Here is a 13945-nt window from a genome sequence, read left to right on the forward strand (position 1 = left end):
TCACACACGCAACGCCACTCACACACGCAACGCCACTCACACACGCAACGCCACTCACACACGCAACGCCACTCACACACGCAACGCCACACACACACGCAACGCCACACACACACGCAACGCCACACACACACGCAACGCCACTCACACACGCAACGCCACTCACACACGCAACGCCACTCACCCACGCAACGCCACTCACCCACGCAACGCCACTCACCCATGCAACGCCACTCACCCAAGGAACGCCACTCAGCCACGCAACGCCACTCACACGCAACGCCACTCACACGCAACGCCACTCACACACGCAACGCCACTCACACACGCAACGCCACTCACACGCAACGCCACTCACACACGCAACGCCACACACACGCCACTTACGCAGCAATGTTCACGATTTTCATAATAAAACGAAGAACACAACTTTTATGGCAAATATTGCATCCGGCCTCTGACCCGTTCAGCACCACACCTGTCTTTACATTTCTTTTTTGCCAAACAAAATCATCGACCATCTTTCTCATTCACCCACTGTATTTTCACGTTGCCACACACACATTTATGGACGCATCCGCAGCAATTTTCAGTATTTTCATACTAAACATAAACGCCACAACTTTGAGCCAGTATATTACAAGAGTTGTATGTTTAAAAGTGAAACTTTGTATTCTTTGGATGCTTTATATATGCCATTTTTAAGTGTAACTTCGAGCAGACAGTTGAAGTCTAATTACACTAACGTTAAAAAAAAAGGCCCTTTGCTTTGTCAGTTCCGAGCAAAATCTTATGTGGCCTTAACGGAGTTGCCCAGGGAAGTCTACTGGCGCGCCAATGTCGAAACTCCATCTGCATACACATTCAAACATTCACACTTCCAAGTCGCGCACATCAGCTAGTGTGACTTTTCCTTGGGGCAAGGGAAGGACTAAAAGCTTTGATCCTTTCTTAAACCAAAAAAAAAAAAAATTATTCTTGCATCGTTACCCCCTATTTAAGCAGAGGGACGGGTCACTTTAAGTCATACTCTCTTTTTACCTGCGAGGACAGAACTTCGACTTACAGAACGGCGCTGTACTTGCTGCTATCGACCAACAGCCACTGAAAAATTACGGCATTCAATCTTACAACGTAAGTGCATGCAAGTTTTATTTCTATACATCTAAGGGACAGTATTGATACATTTACTTGCGTTTATTACAACTGTTACTATATCAACATCGCACCTCTGTTAAATTATTCTGCGACATGTTTGTTTGCAAATCTACATTTTCTATGGTAATACTTAGCAAAGGACTACGTAATTTCTCAAACAGGTCATACCTTTGTTTAAACCAACCGATACATATTGTTTTTTTTATCGTTATCTCTTGTAGGTTATTGGTACGCTTTCAACATTTCCTTGATAGGGGGAAAGAAACTGCGCACCAACATATATCATGTAAGTACAGCCAACTGTTCACTCTTCTACACAATTTTTACTTCCGTTCCTAACACTCCGACTCGCCACACAGAACATTCCTTCCAATAATTCAAGGCACAACATAAGTTTGACACACACCCATTCATTCGTATATTTAATGCAACACAGTAACTACTCCTAATTACAACATGACACACACACCTTTTTACGTCTGTTACTATTACCTTTTCACGCACACACGGTTAAGAACACATACTATATAACACGCACGGCGAATTGAGTGCAACCACAACAGAACACTCCTTACGATTTTTTTCACAGCTTCACAGCAATACAGTAAACAGGATGATCGGACTGAACAGTGAACAGAGCTCCAGCTTACACTACTCACACACACCTTGTCAGATTATCTGTCAAGATTACATGCATACCGCTTCCATTCTCTGATTAAATGTAACACAGTAACCAGTGCAAGTTACAAGATGACACATACCCACCCTTTTTTTTACATCTATTAGTATTAACTTTTCACGCACACACTGTTAGGAACACATACTATATCACACGCACGCCGAAATGAGTGCGACCACATTAGAACACTCATTACGCTTTCATTGACAGCTTCATAGCAAAACAGTAAACTGGATGATCGGACTCAAGAGTCAACAGAGCTGCATCTTACACTAATCACACACAGCCTGTCACATTAGGCAAAACACTGACTGCCACCCTTATACAGCACGTGCGACTCAAACGCAATCTAAGATCATAGCACTTCGCCACTACAGCACCAAACTTTCAGGAACAACTTCAAATTGCACATTTATTTGCACGCAAACAGGCTACACTTTACAACATTCACCCGCAGCTTTACTGGCACACATTAAGTAATCCAAGTTACTAGCTGACACACGAAAACATCCGCTCGTACAACTACTAGTATTACCTTTCCACAAACACGCACCCAATAACACATTAGCCAGGATTTGCGGCCTACAAAAATAAACACTTCACTTTACAGTTACTACACTATTCCCAGGCACATTGTATCAATCGGGAGAATAGTACAGCCATAAACCGTTCGCAACACTTCGCCACACCACAACAAAATTTCCATACACACATTCCACGAACAAGGGCACTTTCACACACACCATCTATTACATGGCTACTCACAATCTTTCTCTCAGGGGACAAATTTAATGTTTACTTTGTGTCCAAGGACCGCATCGGTGGGGGCAGGGTCAGTGGTTAAGGGTCGGGGCTACAGCAACAACATAAAACTGGCCATGAGGTTAATCACAGGACCCTGCAGCCGAAGGCTTCGTCCACTGAGCCCTCCCGGCATACACATAATTTTCTCGCTCTCTTTCTCTCTTCGTCTCCCTCCCTCTCTATAGCACACTAATCACACACACCCTGTCACATTAGGCAAAACACTGCATCTTACACTAATCACACACAGCCTGTCACATTAGGCAAAACACTGACTGCCACCCTTATACAGCACGTGCAACTCCTACGCAATGTAACATCATAGCACTTCGCCACTACAGCACCAAACTTTCAGTCAGAACTTCTAATTGCACATTAATTTGCACGTAAACAGGCAACACTTTACAACATTTACGCAGAATGCATTCATTCGCAGCTTTACTTGCACAGTTAGTAATCCAAGTTACAAGCTGACACACGGAAACAGCCGCTCGTACAACTACTAGTATTACATTTTCACAATCACACATCCAATAACACATTAGCCAGGATTAGCTGCCTACCCAAAAAAAACTTGACCTTACACTTAATACACTATTCACAGGCACATTGGAACATTAGGGGGAATAGTACAGTCATAATCCGTTCGCAACACTTCGCCACACCACAACAAACTTTTCATACACACGATCAAGGGGACTTTCGCCCACACCCTCTATTACATGGCTACTCACAAGCTTTCTCGCAGGTGAATAATTTACTGTTTACTTTGTGTCCAAGGACCGCGTCGGTGGGGGCAGGGTTAGTGGTTAAGGGTCGGGGCGACAGCAACAACATAAAACTGACCATGAGGTTAATCACAGGACCCTGCAGCCGAAGGCTTCGTGCACTGAGCCCTCCCGGCATACACATAATTTTCTCGCTCTCTTTCTCTCGCTGTCTCCCTACATCTCTATAGCTCTCTCTCCCTCTCTATAGCTCCCCCTCCCTCTCTCCTGTCTTCCTCTGTCTCACTCTAACTGTGTTCCTCCCTCTGTCTCACTCCCCCTCTCTTTTTCCTCCTCTCTCCCTCCCTCTCCGTCTCCCTCCCTATCACCCAGCATCTCACTCCCTTTCTCTTCCTCTCCCTCCATTTCCCTTCCTTTCCCTAACTTTCCCTTCCTCTCTGTCTTTGTATATAACTCTCCATTTGTCTCCCCTTTGCACCAAACTTTCAGGAACAACTTCAAATTGCACATTTATTTGCACGCAAACAGGCTACACTTTACAACATTCACCCGCAGCTTTACTGGCACACATTAAGTAATCCAAGTTACTAGCTGACACACGAAAACATCCGCTCGTACAACTACTAGTATTACCTTTCCACAAACACGCACCCAATAACACATTAGCCAGGATTTGCGGCCTACAAAAATAAACACTTCACTTTACAGTTACTACACTATTCCCAGGCACCTTGTATCAAACGGGAGAATAGTACAGCCATAAACCGTTCGCAACACTTCGCCACACCACAACAAAATTTTCATACACACATTCCACGAACAAGGGCACTTTCACACACACCATCTATTACATGGCTACTCACAATCTTTCTCTCAGGGGACAAATGTAATGTTTACTTTGTGTCCAAGGACCGCATCGGTGGGGGCAGGGTCAGTGGTTAAGGGTCGGGGCTACAGCAACAACATAAAACTGGCCATGAGGTTAATCACAGGACCCTGCAGCCGAAGGCTTCGTCCACTGAGCCCTCCCGGCATACACATAATTTTCTCGCTCTCTTTCTCTCTTCGTCTCCCTCCCTCTCTATAGCACACTAATCACACACACCCTGTCACATTAGGCAAAACACTGCATCTTACACTAATCACACACAGCCTGTCACATTAGGCAAAACACTGACTGCCACCCTTATACAGCACGTGCAACTCCTACGCAATGTAACATCATAGCACTTCGCCACTACAGCACCAAACTTTCAGTCAGAACTTCTAATTGCACATTAATTTGCACGTAAACAGGCAACACTTTACAACATTTACGCAGAATGCATTCATTCGCAGCTTTACTTGCACAGTTAGTAATCCAAGTTACAAGCTGACACACGGAAACAGCCGCTCGTACAACTACTAGTATTACATTTTCACAATCACACATCCAATAACACATTAGCCAGGATTAGCTGCCTACCCAAAAAAAAACTTGACCTTACACTTAATACACTATTCACAGGCACATTGGAACATTAGGGGGAATAGTACAGTCATAATCCGTTCGCAACACTTCGCCACACCACAACAAACTTTTCATACACACGATCAAGGGGACTTTCGCCCACACCCTCTATTACATGGCTACTCACAAGCTTTCTCGCAGGTGAATAATTTACTGTTTACTTTGTGTCCAAGGACCGCGTCGGTGGGGGCAGGGTTAGTGGTTAAGGGTCGGGGCGACAGCAACAACATAAAACTGACCATGAGGTTAATCACAGGACCCTGCAGCCGAAGGCTTCGTGCACTGAGCCCTCCCGGCATACACATAATTTTCTCGCTCTCTTTCTCTCGCTGTCTCCCTACATCTCTATAGCTCTCTCTCCCTCTCTATAGCTCCCCCTCCCTCTCTCCTGTCTTCCTCTGTCTCACTCTAACTGTGTTCCTCCCTCTGTCTCACTCCCCCTCTCTTTTTCCTCCTCTCTCCCTCCCTCTCCGTCTCCCTCCCTATCACCCTGCATCTCACTCCCTTTCTCTTCCTCTCCCTCCATTTCCCTTCCTTTCCCTAACTTTCCCTTCCTCTCTGTCTTTGTATATAACTCTCCATTTGTCTCCCCTTTATTCCCTCTCTATCTTTCTACATTACTTGCACACTAACTGGGTACACTTTCAATATTACACGCACACCGCATTCATTTTCATATTCAATGCAATATAGTAAGTAATCTAAGTTACACGATGACACACACACACATTTTTCGGTACGTCTCGCACTATTAACTCTTCACGCACACACTCACTCCCTCTCCATCCCCAACAACAATTCCAGCTTTTAAAACTACCCACAGACACATTCAAGTCCCACATCCTCAGCAATTCTCAACTATTTTCGTAATACAAATAACGACACTACTTTAAGGGGGTCGCTATTTTTTGAAGCCTCACACACACACTCACCCTCACTTACCCGCAACGCCTCACCCTCACTCACCCTCACTCACACTCACCACCTCACCCTCACCCTCACTTACCCTCAACGCATCACCCTCAGTCACCCTTAACAGCTCTCCCTCACTCACCCTCAACGCCTCTCCCTTCCTCACCCTCACCCTCACTCACCCTCCACGCCTCACCCTCACCCGCACTCACCCTCATTCTCACTCACCTTCAGTCACCCTCAACACCTCACCCTCACTCACCCTCAACGCCTCGCCCTCCCTCACCCTCCCTCACCCTCAGCCTCACTCACCCTTACTCACCCTCACCCACCCTCACGCTCATCCTCACTCACCCTCACTTACCCACACTCACCCTCAGTCACACTCAGTCACCCTCACTCAACCCCTCATCCTCACTCACACTCACTCAACCTCTCACTCAACACCTCACTCTCACTCACCCTCAACATCTCACTCACCTTCAATTTCACTCACCCTCAATTTCACTCACCCTCACTCATCCTCAACACTTCCCCCACCCGCACTAGACCTCAACACCTCACACACACACCCTCAACACTTCTCCCTCAACTCCTCACTCACCCTCACTCTCACTCAACACTTCAACACCTCAGCCTCAGCCTCACCCTCACCCTCACTCACCCTCAACACCTCACTCACCCTCAACACCTCATTCTCACTCACCCACACTCACCCTCATCCTTACTCACCCTCAACTTCTCACCCTCACTCACCCTCAATCTCTAAGCCTAACCTACCTTCACTCACCCTCAACCCCTCACCCTCACTCACACTCACCCTCACCCTCATGCTCACTCACCCTCATGATCACTCACCCTCAACACATCATCCTCACTCACCCTCACCATCACTCACCCTCAAACAGTCACCCTCACTCACCCTCACCCTCACTCACCCTCAATACCACTCACCCTCACTCACCTTCATCCCCTCCCCCTCACTCACCCTCAACCCCTCACCTCACTAACACTCAACACCTCACCCTCACACCATCAACATTTCATCCTTACTCACCCTCAACCCCTCACCCACACTCACCCTCTAACTCCCTCTCTAGCTCCCCCTCCCTCTCGCCTTCCTCTTTATCACTCTTACTTTGTTAATCCCTCTGTCTCCCTCCCCCTCTCTCTCCCTCCCTCCATCCCCGTCTCCCTTCCTATCACTCTCCCTCTCACTCCCTTTCCCTTCCTCTCACTCCATTTTCCTTCCTTTCCCTCACTTTCCCTCCCTCTCCCTCACTCTCCCTCCCTTTTACTCCCTCGGCATTTCCCTCCCCTTCACTCCCTTTCTGTCTTTGTACATTACTTGCACACTAACTGGGTACACTTTCAATATTACACGCACACCGCATTCATTCTCAGATTCAATGCAACACATTAACCAGTCCAAGTTACAAGATAACACACACACACATTTTTTTTACGTCTCTCAGTATTAACTTTTCACGCACTCACTCACTCTCTCTCTGTCCCCCTTTTCCTCCCACTCCCTCTCTCTCCCTCTATCATCTCACCCTGCCTGTGTGCCACCCGTGGCGCATACACTCACAGCAGCACTAGAGCTCTTAACAGGTCTTTAAAAGACTATTTACATGCTAATGTGCCCTTTATGGGAAAAATTCGAAAAAATCTCTTCTAAACATTATGTATTTTTTTTCTCCTTTCAGATTATTAAAACAACAACAAAAGAAACAGAAGTTAAGGTAAATACTACTTTGCCACTTAGTTTAAAATTTGTTAAAAGTTCAGACCTTACAGTCCCCAAAAATATTTGTTAGTTCACAAACCTTCTTAATTTACATTTGTTGATAACAACATTTCAGTATAACTTATAAGATGCAGAGATGCTTGAAAGCAAGTTACCATCAAGGGAATAGCAAATTTAATAGCAAATCACAAGGTAAGCAATGCTTACCAAATAGTGCTTTTGCTGTCTTGCACAATTTATGCAAGCCAGTAACTACTTGGAACTCTAATGATCTGCATTATATAATGGACCGTGGGGACGCTTTATATCTCCAAATGCATTCTATTAACAACGAAACACTTATGCATCCAGATGACCTGCCAAGGTATATAGACCACAATCAAGAGATATATTCACTTTTGCTACGGAATGCTTACTACGGTGATGTCCTTAAACGTTTTGATAAAGCCTACCCAGATATTAGCACAGCATTAAATGTTACTATTAATAAGCACTGTGGTGTTCTACTTTGTATGAATGTTTATGTAATAGCTATTTTCAAACATATGCAATCATACTTTGTATTTGATTCACATAGTAGGGACCATGAAGGCATGCCTCATTCAAACGGAACATGTGTTACAATTGCATTTAATTCGTTTGAAGGCCTAATTCAATATGTTATGAAACTAGCATATAACTTTACACATCAGGCTGAGCAATGTGTCCAATTTGAATTAACACCAATATATATAAAAGTCATTCAAAGGAAATCCTTTACAAAAGCACTTACTGTGCATAAAAAAAATAGTCACCTACCGCAAGAAAGAAAAATTTGGGTACATACTACTGAATGTACTCCTAATCAGACGATAACATCAACATCAATGTCTTCTGATGATTTACTGAATAAAAGTAAGGGAGGGAATAGCAATAGTAATCATTTAGCACAATTACCAGGTAATAGTAAAGCTATACAGGGAACAAATAAACAGTCTCGGAAAAGAAAAAGGGATTCAAGTACATGTCCAACTAAAGTTGTACAAAGAAAAAAAGTTAATACAGCTGAAGAAGACATTACCAACAGTCAACTAAGTGCTACTGATAATAACATCCCCATCTTCACGCAGGGCCAAAGACAGAAACGAGGTAAACAAATCCATACAATCATTCGCAAATTCCACCGGGAAATATTGCATGGGCCAGAGTACATTTGTACTCTTTGCAATCAACTGTGGCATAAACAAACGTTGCTAAATATACGCAGTGTTAGCCAATCTGAAATTTTCAACAAGTGTAACATTAGTAACAAGAAAACCAATTTTATTTGTAAGACTTGCTATTATTACATTCGCAAAAACAAAATACCACCATGTTCTATTGTAAATGGCATGGGCTTCCCAAATGTACCAGTTGAATTAGAATTATATGATTTAGAAGAAAGATTAGTTTCACCTAGGATACCATTCTTACAAATTCGGAGTCTGCCACGCGGTTTTCAAAAATCATTATCAGGTGCAGTAGTTAATGTACCTGCAGATGTTATGACAACTGTTACAATTTTACCAAGGCAAATTAATGACGCCATGACAATCCCAGTGAAATTAAAAAGGAAATTAATCTATAAATCATATACACATTATGAGAATATTAGACCAAATACAGTAAAAAAGGCAGCTACTTGGCTAGCTAAAAATAGTACAATGTTTAATGAATATGGTGTTACGATTAACCCTGACTGGGAGTATATACCTCCAGAAATAGAATCTCACAATGAGACTTCTGAGACAAACAATTCATCTGATAGTTCTGACAACATAGAAGCTGGGAATTTGGATACTATGTTAACAAATGAAACTATTACTAGTAATTCGCTGAATGTGTTAAGTTTCGCTCCAGCTGAACATAACACGCCAAGAGGTTTATATGAGGATAAAGATTCAGAGTTTTTGGCTTTCCCTACTATTTTTTGTGGTGAACGAAGGCCTAACAATAAGGAAAGACACATACCGGTACATTATAGTACTATTTGCCAAGCAGAGTTAAGGAGTTATGATAGAAGAGTCGCTAAATCTATTAGTAATATGTTTTTTAAACTGAAGAAATTACATATTAAGCAGATCCATGGTAAAATCAACATTTCCATCAGAAAACATTTTACAGATGGAAATAAAATAACTGCTAAAGACATTAAATGTAATATTGCCAATGTTTTTCAGTTTAATGAGGGGTACAAAGTATTAAAAACTATACGCAGTTCACCTCCATATTGGGAAGGTTGCAAAAAAGATATTTTTGCAATGATAAGGCAACTTGGCATACCCACTTTCTTTTTGACTTTATCTGCTGCTGAAACAAAATGGCACCATTTAATAAATATACTATTGAGAGTTAGAAACTTAAAGGAATGTACAGAGGAAGAATTCTTAAACATGTCTTGGGAAACTAAAAGTAAATTAATACAAGAAGATCCAATAACATGTGCAAGACAGTTTGACTATCAAGTTAGGAAATTCTTTAATTGTGTTTTGCTGAATGGCACTAATCCAATTGGGGAAATAGTAGACTACTTTTACAGAGTCGAATTCCAACAAAGAGGTTCTCCACATATACATGCATTACTCTGGGTAAACAAAGCACCATTGTATGGTGTTTCACCAGTCGAAGAAGTCAATAGCTTTATTGACAAATATATCACTTGTCATAAGTCTGAGAACCCTGTTTTACAACCGTTAATAAATCTACAAAGGCATGGTCACACCAAAAATTGCAGACGTAAACAGCAACGGACATGCAAATATCAATATCCCAAATATCCAATGTCAAGAACGCTCATATTAGAGCCATTAACACTTGAGGAGACAAATAAGCAATGGCAAGATAATATGAAAATAATACATGAAGCTATGAATAATACTACTTTTAATACACTTTCTTTTGAGGAATTTTTAGAGTTCATTAAAATGGATGATAAAGAATATATTACTTCTATACAAACTAGCTTACAAAAAACAACTATTTTTTTAAAAAGAACACCAGGCGAATGCTTCATCAATAACTACAATAGTACTCTTTTAGAAGCTTGGCGAGCAAACATAGACTTGCAGTTTATACTAGACCCTTATGCTTGTGCAGTCTATATTATCTCATATATCAGTAAATCGCAAAGAGGAATTAGCAAACTTCTAGCGCAAGCTGCTAAAGAGGTAACAAGCAATAGTAATATCAAAGATCAACTTAAACACATAGGAAACAAATTCCTCAACTGCACAGAAATTAGTGCTCAAGAAGCAGCATATCTAATTCTTCAAATACCATTACGGAAAAGCTCACGATCATTTGTATTTATTAATACTAGCCGTCCAGAGAAAAGAACTTATTTAATGCGTGATATCGAAACTATTAATAACTTGCCCGAAAATTCAACTGACATTCAATGTGAAAATATTATTATTAAGTACTGCAAACGGCCACAATCATTAGAGATGTGCACGTTAGCAGACTATGCGGCTAATTTCAACTATGTGAAGAAAAAAACACATGGGAAAGAAATAAATGATTGCGAAGATTTACTTGCAGAACAAAACTTTTACAGCTCAGATGAGGAAGAATTAGAAATAGAATGTAGTCACGGAAATAAACAACAAAAGAAACAGAATTATGATTATGCTTTAAATAAGCGCAGACAAGGGAAAATAATACGCTTTTGCAGATTTAGCAAAAATAATGAACCAGAAGAGTATTATAGAGAAATATTAATGTTGCACTATCCATGGAGGGAAGAAGAAAAAATACTAATCAACAAGGAAACTTACTATGAGAGGTATCTGGAAGTTAAATCATTTGTTGACACACAACTAAAAATCTATAACAAACAGCATGGCGAAGTTACAAACATTATTCATGAACAGTGTCATGAAAATGTAATTTCACCTCCTCTATCACCAACTGTTAATATACAGACAGAAGACCAAAATCCAGAACATAATAATAGATATGATTTGGCTCTAGATTTAGGAATTAGAACTACAACTGAAGAACAAAGCTCAACTAACGTTATTTTACCCAATGACAAATACCAACAACTTATGCAAAACTTAACGGAAGAACAACTTAAATTTGTTTACCATCACTTGCATTGGTTTAAAACTACAAGCACTCCATGCTATACTTTTTGCACTGGAGGGGCTGGTGTTGGGAAAAGTTTTGTAATATCTGCACTATATCAAACTTTACTACGCTATTATAACACTAAGGCCGGTGAAAATCCAGATAATGTTTATATCTTACTTACTGCTCCAACAGGAAAGGCTGCCCATAATATTAATGGAAAAACACTGCATAGCACTTTCAAAATACCTGTGTCGCAAAGTTTGACTTATAAACAACTGAGTCATGAACATAGAACTGCTCTACAAATGGAAATGATGCATGTTAGAGTTGTTATTATTGATGAAATTTCAATGGTAGGACACAATATGTTGAATTTTATACATAACAGGCTTCAAGAAATTAAATCATCTAATGAACCATTTGGAGGAATTTCTATTTTAGCCATTGGTGACTTTTACCAATTAAAACCTGTATTTGACAGATACATTTTTCAGGATTCTACACAAATGTATGGTCCTTTAAGTGCTAACTTATGGAAAGAACATTTTAAAATTTTTGAATTAACAAAAATTATGCGCCAAAAAGAAGATCTACAATTTGCTGAATTACTAAACCGATTGAGAGAAGGCAAGCATACTGAAGAAGATATTTCACAAATTAAGCAAAGGGAAATACAACCTGATGAGACTTTATTAGAAACAATTCCATATATCATGTCAACTAATCTAGAAGTTAATGAAATTAACCAAAAGGTTTTAGAACAACATTGCAAAGATTATCCAGTCTACATAACAGTAGCAAGCGATACCGTCAGTTCAGATTTGTCTGAAAATGTGAAAAAAACGATTCTTAAGCAACTGCCCAAAGATCCACAGAAAACAATGGGCCTTTCACATACATTACACATTGCCTTACAACTTCGTTATGATTTAAGTTGCAATGTGGATGTCAATGATGGTTTAACAAATGGCGCAACTGGTGTTGTACAATTAGTTGAATTGATTAACAATACACCTATTATCGTTTGGTTGTTATTTGACAATCCCACTATAGGACAAACAACCAGACAACAATATAAACACTTATTTCATTCACAAATACAAAATACATGGACACCAATACATGCTATAGCTAGACATTTCCAATACACTAAAAAATTTATTACCATTATACGGAAGCAATTTCCTTTACGCCAAGCATCAGCACGCACTATACATCGCACACAAGGTGCAACTCTCGAACCACTTTATATACACTTTAATAACAGCAAGATTCATCATTTGCATTATGTTGCTATTAGCAGGGCAAAATCAATACAAAATGTATATGTACACAATTTTGATGAACGTAAAATTGTAGTACATCCACAAGTTAATGAGGAAATGCACAGATTAAGGACAGAAATGCCACTTGAAATACATATCCCACAGTTACATACATACAGTGCACATTTCAATATCATTGCACACAATATCAGATCACTACAGAAAAATTTTTCATCTATGGTAGCGGATAGGAATATATTACAAGCAGACATTATTTGCTTAACTGAGATCAACACTACAAGAAATGCTACAGCTAATGATTTCACGATAGAACAATATCATCACATTATATTTGATAAATTTCATACATACAACACAAACCATGGAATGATTATGTACTACAAAAAAGATTTATTTATATTGCCTATTTATGAGACACTTGAAGGGATTGACATTTTACATTTTACTCTACAGATTGATAACACAGATTACCTTATTATTATTTTATACAAACCACCCCTAAAAAGTATAACTTCTCTTTTTGATTTCATCACAAATATTACGGATTTTTACCCCACACACAAATTCATTATTATAGGGGATTTCAATGTGGATGTATCTCAACAAAATGCAAACAGCAAGCAATTACTTGGATTCTTTGAAACGCAATTACAATGTCAACAACTCATTAACAGTTACACAACTAACTACCAATCCATTTTAGATCATATATATACAAATGTCCAACTACACAACTATGGTACTTTAGAATGCTATTACAGTGATCATAAAGCAATATGGGTTTGTATTTAACATGTTATGTCACATTTTCTATTTCAGATGATGTCTATTGAAGAAATTATGAACATTAATACCGATGACAACAAACCATACCAGAAACCAATAAGAGTTAATGTCATCAACTGCTCAGGGAAAACTACGTACAAAAATGCTAAACAAGAGCAGAAAATTTTATTCCATTTGGCTTTAGCAGATAAAACTGGAACAATAAAATGTACTTGTTACCAAGAAAATTTATATGATCAA

At 40.2% G+C, this 13945-nt stretch overlaps 1 long non-coding RNA gene across 1 annotated transcript; it reads left to right on the top strand.

Annotated features, from left to right (window-relative positions):
• The first annotated feature begins 1379 nt into the window (after nucleotides 1-1379).
• On the top strand, nucleotides 1380-13919 carry LOC144807901 (uncharacterized). Its single transcript, XR_013606513.1, has 3 exons — nucleotides 1380-1444; nucleotides 7501-7536; nucleotides 13739-13919. It is a non-coding gene; the product is annotated as an uncharacterized LOC144807901 (long non-coding RNA).
• The last annotated feature ends 26 nt before the right edge of the window (nucleotides 13920-13945 follow it).

The sequence above is a fragment of the Lissotriton helveticus genome, chromosome 1_2 (assembly GCF_964261635.1).
Source record: "Lissotriton helveticus chromosome 1_2, aLisHel1.1, whole genome shotgun sequence".
NCBI classification, from domain to species: domain Eukaryota; kingdom Metazoa; phylum Chordata; class Amphibia; order Caudata; family Salamandridae; genus Lissotriton; species Lissotriton helveticus.